Below are 13,265 nucleotides of genomic sequence, written 5' to 3' on the forward strand. Positions count from 1 at the left end.
TCTTCATGGCACTGCATTAGCAGGCTGCTGTTCTGCCTCTGTGGGAGATGCAACTTCTCACTAGAAAAATATCTTCATACCCACATCCAGTTCTTGCAACATTTCTTGGGTGTTGGTGGTGTCCATTTCATCTTCTTTTGGGTTTTCTTCATGGGTATTTGAAAGAAACCTGAAAAGTGATTTTTCTAGGGGAAGAACTTTGAGGAGTATCTGCTATCAGAAGAGCAGCTTGTGTTCTTGTAGACTTATCCAATTTGTGCCAGGAGTTGCTTTGACATGGACAGCAATGGTTTCATTCTGAAAGGATGTGCCTCAATGAAGGATTCAAAATCTCCATGGAGGCAACAGAGAAATCCCCAGATCTTGTGGGTATCTTTTGCTCTGGGTACTGGACTCTGATTATATGAACACTGCAATTTAAAAATGGCTCATAGTTACTACTACATTTAGGTACCTTTGTGTATGAGAAGCTAGGTCACAGTAAAAGAAAACTTTTATAAAAGAAGAGGTGCACACCTGCCTCTATATTTCTAACTAAAACTTAGGATCTGGCTTTTAACCTTGGTGTCATTTAGTCCCATTTATATATTTTACTGTTCATCCAAGATTTGAGCTAGAACATAACAGGAAAGGCTCTGTTACAGACTGAGCCTTTCACTGGAGGAATTAACCACAGGCTAAGAGTCAAGTGCCACTGAACTTGCTTGCCAGCAGTGAAGGGCCAAGTACAAATACAAAATATACATGCCATGGATGTGGCAATGGGGAAAAAAAAGGATTTATGCTTTTTATGTCAGACCAAAGTAACATGATACGACATAACCTATAGTTAGTTCTTATAATTTATACCTATTGTAATGGCAGGCACAAAATGTAAAACGCAGGGCTGTCAGCCAATTAGCTGTGAGTTAATAGAAATCCACTGAAGTGTCAGAGGCAAAAAAACCCCACTAAAATATTTTATATAAGAGTATGATATATCTCTACATGCTTCCCCTCATGTGATCTGTGCCTCTCCAAGTGTGTATTTCAGCCTCTGCTGTGTGAACGCTGGTTTTCCTGTGACATCACTTGATTTCTCCTTCCCATTTTCTGTTATCTGATGGAACCCATTAATCCTGAACCCTCCAAAGTGTGCTGTTTTATCCTCCCTGCTCCCAGAATTCTTACTCCTGTCTAAATGATGAGAGGCATAAATTTCCTCCTGTGAATTGCTATGTGTTAAATCCTTGAAGAGGGATTATAACACAATGGGATAATACTTTTTCCCCCTCCTTTTCATAGCTATGAATGATGACTTTCAATCTAAAATAAACAGGTGGGGACATCTGAAGTATGTTTTCATAGGCCCTCTTAACCATTGCAGGCCTTGTAGGTGTTTCATGCCCTGGTCTGGCTGTTTTGGAAGCAATGAAAGCTGTTACATTTGACACTGGGAGTTTGTAAAGTGGCTGAAGTAGCAAGCAGACCAAGTCCTCTGTCTCAAAGAGGGAATCACCTTTAGGACCTCTTAGACAATTTCACTATTACCAAAAATGTGCCATTACAAAATGGTTTCAGCTTATAAATGTAAGTGAAATGTTAGTGGTATGTTAAGGCAGGTAATAAAGCACAGAGCTCAGGAGCCCTCTGCTCTTGGCAAGCTGGAACTAAACCTTGCCTCAGGTGTCCATGCTGATGGTGCAGCCTGCTGCTGTTGGAGACATTCCACCATGAATTGGTGACAGGATGAAGCCAATCTTCAGCAACAGCAGTTCTGGGAAATGAGATCCCCTTCCTCCACCCTAAGTGTAACTATGAGGAAACAGGACTGAACAGAGAGTTTCAATTTCTGTTGACACCTTAAAATTTGCTGGTGTTGTGAACCCTCTGCTTCTTCTGTTGTTAAAATGCCACATTTTCTACAACTAGAGAAAGAAAAATAATCTTGTACATCTCCAAAATCTAATTTCCAGCAAATGTCATTAGTTGTAGATTTCCCCTGTTACTTCTTTCTGTTATAGCCAAGGGGAAGAAGAAATTTTTTTTCATCCTTTGGGTTTGTCACCAGGGATGTTGGTAAATGAATGGGATCTCTTCAAGAAATGCTGTGGTCAGGAATTATGTTCACATGCAGCAGACAGGAAAGAAAACAAAAACAGTGGCAGGTCATTATTACCAATACTCTTTTTCTTTCCCAGCACACCCCCCAGGAAGTGATGGCAATAATGAGACTTGTTTAAAGATAATAACTCACCATGATGACAAGAAAACCCTTAAGCCTCATTTAACATCTGACTTTATTGGCCTGCTACCTTCACCATTTACTGTACAGCAAAAAACTTGGAAGACAGCCCAAAAAGAAAAGTCACAGTTGCACTTCCAAAGCAACAGAAACATGAGCTGAGTGCTTTGATATTCACCAGCCAGTGAAATGAAACTGAAGAAAACTGGTCATTAGAAGGCCAGTGCTGCTGCACAATAAAATGTCCTGTGGAGGCTCTTTGGAGTGAGGAGCAGAAGGGAAAGTAAAGCTTTTGAGAAAGCCCTTCTGCCCACAAACTGCTTTTCCTGAGGGGAGAACACTCCCTGGTGTGGCTGCACTGCTGTTCTGGTTGAAATCACACAGGAGGGCAGCAGCCAGAGACATCCAGATTCCCTCTGGCATAGCTCCTGTGCCTACACAGCAGTGGAAAATCCCTGTGGAGATAGCTCAGCTGGCTCTGGGAAGAGGAGCAGGCCTTTGCAGAATGGCATGTTTTCAGCCAGAGCAGCCATTTCCTGCCAGCTCTGGGTAGTTCATTACCCTTGGCCTCCTGTGCTTTTAGCCCTCCTGGATTTTGTGGCTGCTATGCCTGAAGACAACTCCACCTTCAGGGGTTTTGGTGAGAAGGTGGGGTTCTTTGTGCTGCTGGGATGGGACAAGTAGAGCAGCCTTGCCTTCCCAGGAAACCAAACCAATGAGTGCAATGTCACGGCCTTGTGGTTTTTACAACACATAAAATATGTACAACAAAGAAACCTGTGAAGTGCTGGCTGCCAGGAAAGAATGATTCAGTTTAGGCAACAATTTACTGTTTACTGATTGGTGGAGGAGCTATTTTTCATGTTTTCCTTGCAGAAGATGTCAATCCCTGGTAACTTTGCTGATGATTTTACTCAGCACTAAACACTCTGCACTGGCCCTTGCAGGAGTTTTCCACTGCTTACACCTCAGTACCAGTTTGGTGCTGGGGATGCTGCTTGCTTTTCCTCAGGCAGCTGGAATTACTGCAGCCCCTTGGAATGAGGGGCAGAGGGGATGCTCTGACCTTTTGTGCCATTCTGTGTGTGCTGGAGTGACCCAGCCTTGAGAGGTTTCCAAGAGATAACTGAGGGCTTGGCTCTCTGGGGTTGGGCTCAGTGATTGTGGGGCAGCAGCAGGTTGTTCATGCATGTTATCAGCAAGAACTGGTAAATCTGTGCTCAGGGAGAGCATGTTGTGTATAGGGAAATGTCTTGTTATTTCTCAAGTGTTTCTATAAGGAGGGACAAGTGGATTGCTTAAATACTGCAGGAAAAAAAAAACTGATTAACTGTGGTGCTCTTTTTGTGAGTTTTTGTGTTCTGCTTTCCATCCTCAGAAAACCCTGGTGCCACAGGATCTATGTGCAGCAGGAAGGTGGGATTCCACGCTGCAAAAGCTGCTGTAAATAGGAATTATGTGAGTGAATTATGCAGGAGGTAAAACTGAGGAAATAGAACAAAGTAGTAATTGTCCTTTGGAAGGGTTTTATTATCTTTAGACAGCAAAAATATTTGTTTCTAGAGTTTATGGCTCAAGCTGAGCCAAATCCCTTTTGCACCATTTGACCAAAGTGGAAGAAATGAGAAAATGAGACATAGAATAGCCTCTAAAGGCTTTTTCTTTGCATGTACTTGTCAAAGAATATATGTCACTAACAATACTTAAGAAAATAGAACATTTGAATTCATTCCCCTAAAAAAAAAACTGGATGTATTGACATATTTATTCCAAAATCATTAAGTTAAACATTACTGCTTCATCATAAAAATTGTCTTCTATACTACATAAAGAGTAAAAAACTCATGTATGGAATAACTGAAAGTAAAACTCCATCCTACTCCACCATAATGACCAATGCATATGTGTACCCAGAAAGTGATTAAACTCTACTGAAATTTGCAGTTTCTTCTGATGAAGTTTGAACTTATCCAGATCTTATTAATCACTTCCACATACTCCTCTAGGCCATAAATTACTGCTACACATGAAGACGTGACTGCAAAATTCATGTAGACATTCTAACACTCCCAAGATGAATGCAAGAGCAGCAATGTCATAAAATATATTCATTACTTATATTTGTTGTTGGTTATTACTGGGAAGTGGTAATCTAATGTTTACTAGGTTTTTTGCAACTCCACATATAACTTGAGGCAAAAGTCTGGCTTTTTATTTTACATTGGGGATGGGAATTTTTAGCAGGAAAATATCCACAGACCTGCACGTGTATATTTTAAATTTGTTCTGTTGAGAAAGTGGCATGCATTGGAAATTACAATTATTTTGTAGCTAGGTGCAGGAAAAAATTACTTTCTCAAGCTCAGAACGTCTGAGTTAAGAACTTGTTCATGACTTTTGGTCTGTGTTGTCTGGTCATGGGTAAAGACAGACTTGAGGAGGGGGGAGTTACAGCTCAGGTATCTTCAATTCAAAAAAAATGTGACTGCTTCCTCTGGTGACTAAATATGAGCACAAAAAATCAAGGAGAGGGGTGAGAAATAATAGAGGCTTGTCAAATTCTTTTCTGTTTTTGTGTAAAACTGTGGTGTGGTGTTGTTGTGTATAAGCTGTTCATGGTACAGCAGATTCTGAGCTCACAGTGCACGTGTACAGCATCTCACACAGAGACAGAAGATCTGAAATTAAATTGTAACCCATCTCTTTATTTGTTTTGCATCTAAAATACTTCCAAGCCCAGTTTTCATCAGCATGACAGCCACATCTGCACTCAGACAAGCAGTGGTTCCCTGGTTGCTGGCAGGCGCTGTTCTGGGAGAGCACTGGCATTGCACAGCCCCTGGGTGAGAGGAGCTGTGCCCCAGCTGCCAAGGTTTGGGCAGGACAAGCAGGGAGAGGCTGTGACTTGCTGGCCCAGAATGGCCAGACATATTCCACAAAAGGACTTCAGACTCACTTTTTTTTTTGGCAGAAAGGTGGAGAATTGTGCTCACAATTAGGGCAGTTTTGAGAATTTCTCATGTCATCTAATAACATTTCTTAGGGACCTGGGATATGCAATTCCTTCAGGCCAAGACCTTTCTGGCTCTATGGTGGTCTCATCAAATGATTTTTGCTAACATTTTAAAACCTTACTGCATGTAGGTCTCCAGCAGCAAACACAGACTTGTCAACTAAACCTTTTGTTCCTCTTTATTCTATTATCTTTCATAGAGGAGGAGGTGCACCAAGTTGGTTAGTAGGATGGAATGGAGCACCTCTCCTCTGAGGACAGGCTGAGAGAACTGGGGCTGTTCAGCCTGGCAAAGAGAAGGCTCCAGGGTGACCTGATTGGGTGTCTGAAGGGAGCCTACAAGAAATGTGGAGAGACATTATTGACAGGAGTCTGTAATCACAGGACAGGGGGATGGCTTCAGACTGACAGACTGTACATTAGATATTAAGAACAAATCCTTTACTGTGGGAGTGGTGGGGCACTGGAAGAGGCTATCCAGACTCCCCCTCCCTGGGAGTGCTCAAGGCCAGGTTGGATGGAGCTCTGAGCAAGCTGGTCTAGTGCAAAGTGTCCCTGCTCATGGCAGGGGTTTGGAATGAGATGATCTTCATGGTCCCTTCTAATTTAAGTCATTCAATGTTTCTGTTATTAACATATAGTACACATGGCTAGCCAGACCCTTGAGAATAATTTATTTGGCTGAATTTGTGTTAGGAAACTTGCATGGAAGAAAAAATTCCTTACAGGCAGAACTGTTCTAATTTCCATGTTCCTGAGTGCATCATACTTGAATCAGAGCCCTCTTCTCATCCAAAATGAGGTAGGGAAAAGGTACAGACAGGCTTTTATTTATCTGAGAGCTGAAGTGACACAGCCGAGCATCTGAGTGAGAAGCCAGTGGAAAAGGTGTTTTGGGGCTCTGGCAACACTCCTTGCAATCCTTTTCAAAATTCCTTGAAGTAATGACTTCATCTTAGTCTGGTTTGTTCCAGTGTCATTTAGCACTTAGTTTTTTCACAAGACATTGGTTCTCTAGCCCAGTGTGGTAGACATGAAACTGCCACTTTTATCATAGTAGTCCAAAAGTTTTAGCATTCAGAAACTGTTTTAACACAAATGGTTCTCCCTGAATACAGTGGCAAAGCAAGGTCTTTGTTTTTCGTGGCTCAGAGCAAACAGAGAAATTAATACTGGAAAAAAAGGGAACTGTTTTAGGACTTGCATGGAAATGGAAAAGAGGTATGGGAAGATTTCAGCAGAACAGAAATGGCATCACTACTTAATGTAGGTCTGTCTGGAGGAAATAATCTGATTTTTATCAAGTTGACCTATCTCCTTGAGAGCAGTCCACACTGCTGTGCAAGCTAAGGTTGTCATGGATAAGAATATCTGTGAAAGATCCAAGGCAGAAATTCTGATTCATATCCTTATGTCAAAGGAAACAGCAGCTATTAGCTCAGCATACAAAGTTATTTCCTTGGGATTTCAGACCCTGTTGGTTGAGTCTGAGAGCACAGAATCCCTGAGGTGTGCAGGGGCTACCAGACCCCATCCAGCCCCTCCTTGGGGACAGGGCCAGCCCTGGCAGGGAGCAAAACCCAGCCTTGCTCTCTACTCACACCAGATCTGTGCTTTCTGCCCACTGTAAGGACACTTCCCCATCACTTGGGTAGCCTTGATAGTTTCAGAACAAATTCAAGTCCAACACAGACATTTCTCTGTTGCTTTCCTACTGACACTTTGAATTATCGAAGTTTCACCTATTTTTTTTAACTTCTACTCAACACTTAGGAGTGTACTTCTCTCACTGAAGTTCTGATCCTTTAAAATTACCCACTCTTAGTAAACCAGATTAAAGGAAAAAAAAAGACATTGTAAAGGAGAATGACCTTAAGTTGCCCTGGTTTTCCTGATTAAACACCATTGGGATGGATGCCTTTCCTTGTGGGAATTATTTCCTTGATGGACTGCCCTTCAGTTATTTCTAAAAGCTACAAAGGGATTTTTTAATGTTTGTGTGTTTCAGAATTTGGAATCAATTATTTCAAACACACCCAGAGCCCTGTCCCTAAACTCATCAAAGCTTTTCCTCACATAAACAAATCTTAAAATGTATATTATGCTATAGTTCAGGCACTTAGCACAACCTCAGTACAGTTAACTATCAGGCCATTTTTCTTTTCAGAAGGATATAGCAAGTGGTTGCTAATTGCTATTAAGATGACATTAAATCTACTAATAATCTGATTTACTCATCTGAGGCTCTCCAGTTTTATCAGTGAGGGCACTGTGCTAGAGTGAGGACAAGAGGCAGGTAGCACTCAGAACCAGCCCCTTCAGTAGCACTGGAACTGTACATGGCAGGATAAATCCAGAATTATTACTAATTAAAGACTGGGTTAACCTCCCTCCAGCAGGTGCCTAGCTTGGCATCTCTGAACTGCAGCTATCCCTCCTTCTTTGTGGGAACTTTCAGGTAGAAAGCTCCCTTCTGTATTTCTATTTATATAAAAAAAGGTACAAATAGAGATTTCTACCTCACTCTTAAAACCCTTAATACATGGTAGACATCAATGGCTACAGCAGGGATCATGACTTGTGGCAGGATTTTACGTATTGAGTCTGAACATGGGGCTTGCACAGAAAGGCAGAAGGGGAAATGAGAAACAGGAGGTCCAGAGTTTACACAGCTCCAAGACTAGCAGCTTACAGGCTGGAGTTAAGAAACCCCTCAGTTATAGTGGTAAATATTAAAACACTAAACAGGACTTCTGGAAGCAAACCAGAATTTCCTTGCTCTTGGGTGCAAATTATGCCTATTGGATGGTCTGAGGAAAAAAGGCAAGAGCATTTTCTGGAAAAATAAAATGTCTTCCTTTTTGCCAGAAGCTGATTCAGTGAGACCCTTGATGCCTCTCCCAAGGAGTGGGTTTGCTGTGCTGTCCAGTTCCAAACACAGCACAGGTTTTGCTTGGCAACATGCTGCTGAACAGGGAGTGTAGCTAAAGGAATTAAAAAGGAACACAAAATCTTCTCTATTCCCATCAGGCCAAGAGCTTTTATAAACTCTAACCATGTTATGTAATATATCCAAGTAATTCTTGGCATGCTCCAGGTTCTGCACTAATATACACAATGTACAAAGTAATGTGGCATGCCATGAATAGATAAGGACTTTTCTTCTTAGTGCTATTTCAAAAACAGCCTAACTCAGTATCTTGTGACCTAAATCCAACTGTAATAATTTAGAGTCCTTTAGGAAGTATTTTCCCAACTGAACTGTGATTCTAGGTCCAAGTCACAATAAGATGTGCTGTTTAAAGACAATTGTAGTTCTGCAAGTGGATACTGTGATTTCTCCAGTGCTTCAACCAGTGTTTACAGCCTGCTCTTGCCAAAGAACTCTAATTGTTGAGACAAACAGAAATCAATGGCAAGAGCAACCTCCACCTTCCAGCAATGGATTGATGTGCAATGAGGAAAAGCCTCCTCTCCCTGGAACTTGACTGGCTCCAAGATCCATTTCCTGTGTGTGCCTTCTGTCCCAGTGCCTGTGCTGTGCAAAAACCAATGACCAGCTTTGACATTATCTCCACCACTTATGTTTCTCTAAAATTGCATTCTGCTTCTGGGTGTTTTTTCCCAGACTTTATCAATTAGGTTGTTCTTTTAACCTTTCATTCTTCCTTCCCTTCTGTCCTCTCTGATTCCGTTTGGTGTTTCACAGTGTCTTTGCTGATCATTTGCTAATAAAATAGTTCTGTGATTTTTAAATTTATAGTGAGAGACTGCAGACCTCACTCAGATATACTACCTGCTAAGTATCTGAGGATTATGTTTATACACTGAATTTGGAATGTTTGATTGTTTATTTTTTGTATTAATATGGGAAAGGATGGACCAGAAACCTTCATTTTTACTTCTATCAATTTTATCTCCCCTAGAAATCACCAAAAAATTAAACCAAGAATTTAGGATAGCTGAAATATTATTTCATTTACCTGAGGTAAAAACATCTTGTCTTCCTTAGATGAAAGTAGATAAGAAAGATTGTTATTCTGAAAAGCAATGATCTCCATAGTGATAGGAAAGACACTTTGGAAGGACTAATTTATTTATTTCCAGATAATTCATTTTTGTAAAAATGAGAGGGAAATTATTTGCATAGAAAAAAGATCCTGAAAATATCTTAAATGCAAAATTACCAGCTTAGAGTTATGGTAATTAGTGCTTCCCACACTATATTCATGCCATCCTGTCATGGCCATTTGACAAATGCTGCTGATTTGGAAGCCTGGATAAGAAATATTGCTTTAGACTTTTTAAAGTAGGAGTTTAGCAGTTGTATCATCCCACATTTCTCAGGAATCCATTTATAATCTAAATACAGTATAAGACATGCAAAGCGCTGTTTTTACCACTTCTGAGAATGTTCTTTCCAAGTAATTAAATACTCTATGGTGCAATAGGGATCAGCTACTTAATCACTGAAAGGTCAGAGAGGTCCAGAAACAACAGTTAATGATTCATTAATGTTGGGAAGGTAGGCAGAGATGGAAATGCTCATTCATCTTTCAGGAGTGGATTGATGAATCTGCTGTGGGTACCCAGGCTCTGGTTGGTTGGTTGGTTTATTTGTTTGTTTATTTGTTTGTTTGCACCAAGCAGAATTCATGAGGGCTGGAGTTGAGTGTTGCTCTCCACTTGCTTGTGCTCTCTCTTGCTGTATCCTCCTGCCTCATGCAACGTTCAGCAGCTTCAGGGTGTCCACTTTGTGTTTTCAGTTCATGCATCAGAGAGGGACAATTGAGCTCCTGAGATTTTTTAAAGAAAAAACCACCCTGAGTGTAAGGGCTGGCTGAGAAAGTCTTCATTTGCTGACATGTGTTTTCTCCTCACATTCTCTTTGTGTGTGTTTTTGGAAATTAGGAAAGCAAAACAATATTGCTGTTGTGAACAAAATGCACCGTAAACTCTTTTATGTCCCTCTAAGCAAAGACCCCACCAGATTACAGTGAAAAGAGAGTAAAAGAAAAGACTTGGATCCCAACCATGCTTTTGCACATTTAAGGCTGTGTATGGATAGTTTATAGAAGAAATGAGGGAATATTTCACTTACTTAAACACGTTTATTTACCACAATATATATTATACATAAAATACCTGAATCTTTTTCTCACTAGAAAGACAGAAGTTAAATATTTGGAAATAGACTCTTGGGAGCTATTGGGTCCCAGAATGCCTTGAATTCAGAAAGTCTATTTTCAACTCTTGTTTTCTTTTTCCTACAAAGAGACTTAGTTAAGTGAGCTGTCCTTTTAGCTAATTCATGACAAATTAACTCAGAATGGTTTTTTTTTTTTAAGTTTGTGAGTGAAGTTTTATGGAATGATGATGGAATAAATGAGAAAGGAAAATGATTCCTTTGAAGGTGGTGGTAAACATGGCTTATGAAAGTGAATTATCTGCTCTAAATTAATAGAAAGGAATTCCAAATTGGAGTAAAGCAGTTTTGATTATCTTCTTCAAGTGCCTATTAGTAGAAATTGATTTGAGATACTAACTCAGCTCTTATTACCTTGCTTGCTGTAAAGTATATTATTCAGGCCTTAATTGTGTCTTGCCATGTTTGATATTGATGTAGTCAAGGCTGGACTTGGTCAATAATCACAGCTGATTATCATCACTAAAAATAACAACACATTGTTAATTAATTGAGTGTATTAACCAGCCAACAGTGTCCTGGTGAAAATATATTAGAGTATCAAATGAAGTTATTAGATTAAAGAAGAAAGGTTGTATAAATTAACATCATAATAATCAGTATGTTTTATGTCACTCAAAGACGACTGTGTTATAGACATGTATTTCCATATTTAATGTTGCAACAGTTTACCTCCACTCTCTGTGTCAACAAAATATCCAAAGTTCAATTAAGTGCTGAAAGTTGTTCACAGGGACTGTGGGGTCTCCCTCCTTGGAGATATTCAAAACTCTTCAGACATGGTCCTGAGAAAACAGCTTTAGGTGAGAGCTGTAGGGTGGCTCTCCTATAGCAAGGAGACTGGATGAGATGACCTCCAGAGGTCCCTTCTAATTTCAACCATTTTATGGTTTTGTGAAATTTAAATATTCTTGATGTTGTGTGGTAGTTCAGAAACTCTCTCACACCAGTAAGGTTTATTCTACCTGTCTCAGATGATTCTGCTGCAAGACCTGGCACACCAATTAATATCTTCATGTAACAACCCACAGCAGCTCTTTTAATTAAACAGATGACACTTTTAGGGGCTTTTTAGGGATAAAGGGAAAAACAAAGCCCACACAAAGAAAAAAAATTTTTAAAAGAGTTTTCCAGGGAAATCAAGGCTTTGTCATATGTTGCACTTGGATACACAATCTTCAATGCTATTTATCAATGCAGTGTTCAGTCTGAGATAAAGATATTTGTGCTTTTATGTAGAGGCACTGGACCTTGAAGTATGAGAATTTCAGCACAAGGAAAATTTGCTTTGGTACTTTCATTTCTTATTTGAATTAATTCTTAAAGAATAAACTGGTCTTTATGATTTAAATAGTCAGTTTGATCTGAGTTTCCTGAAAGAATTGATAATTCAGATACTGTTCTCCCTCTTCTCTGGATTAATGCTTAATCTTTGTGAGAGACATGTTCACATAAGTCCATTTCTCTTCTGCTCAAAAGCAGACCTGAAAAACTTTAAATAGTTATCCCAGTTAGCACAATACTGATGCTGCAATGAGAAGGATTTGAAAGAAAAGACAATATTAATTTGCATTAAAATTTTTATTTTAATTTTTTTTTTAAGTTTGTTTTTCTCACCCATCTCCTAGATATCCCAACTGCAGATATTCAGGTACCTCTTTAAGAACTCACTGCTCAGGTCACTGCTGTGTGTGATTTATCACGTAGTCACTTCATTAAACATGTTTTCCTTCCTCCCATGCTGTGTTGAGGGCTTGGGTGGGGTTCTTTGGTTTGTTTTTATTTTATTACTTGATATGACACTATCAATCACAGAACTGCAAAGTTAAAACAATCCTGAAGTTTAACTCAAAAGCCAAACTGTGCCAGGAGCTGGCTTTCATACTCAAAGTGACAAGCCTTCATATTCAAGTTACCACAGAGCACTACATCTGTAGTGCTGATTGCAATCCACACTCTGCACAGTCGTGTCTAGGAATAGATTCTGACACTCCCCACACTATTTCAGGCAGGTTAGCAGATGATGATAGGATTTATATGTCCAAACAGAACTTCCTTCTTTTTTTTTTTTTTTTTTTTCAATTCCAGCATTTCAGCCAACACTCAGGTCAGGCTTCACTTTAAACTTGTTTGTATTAGGTGGATACATTATTGCATTATTACTTCCCTTTCCTGAATATAATTATTTGCCATAAATGAATCTTGTCTTGGAAGACAAAACGATTTGGGTAATATAGCTTGGGGAGAGTGCCTACTTAGGTTTTCCATGTGCCATTACTAAAGATATGATATTCATTTAAAAAGGGGGGAAAAAAATGCCTTCATACCCTGAGGAAGTTCAAGAATCAGATTAAGGGATAATGGATCATTATCAGGACTATATAAACATCTTTTGTATTGATTAATCCATGTTACAACTCTTTAAAAGAGCTAATAATTTTAGTGCCAAATAAAGAATAGATTGCAGATTCCAGTGAGGAAATGGCTGTAATTGCCATTTGGGTGGTGGATAAGAGATGATTATTAGACACCATCCATTACTGTGATCCAGCAGTGAAGCTGCTGACCACAGAGGCCATTATTAAACAGACAAACACTGAATTGCACAGCACGTGCTGCTCTCTGATACCCACTCAATGTGCTAAAATAACAACAAGGAAAGGGATTGCTGTTCAGTGTGCATTTCAGCAGGAAGCTGCCAATTTCTGGGTATTCTCCTTGTCTCTGGACCATCTCTCATCACAACACACATAAACTAAGCAGGGATATTATTTCAGAATATTCTGTTTATGATGTGACCTAGCATCCAATCACATAGAAAA

The sequence above is a fragment of the Agelaius phoeniceus genome, chromosome 7 (assembly GCF_051311805.1).
Source record: "Agelaius phoeniceus isolate bAgePho1 chromosome 7, bAgePho1.hap1, whole genome shotgun sequence".
NCBI lineage: Eukaryota > Metazoa > Chordata > Aves > Passeriformes > Icteridae > Agelaius > Agelaius phoeniceus.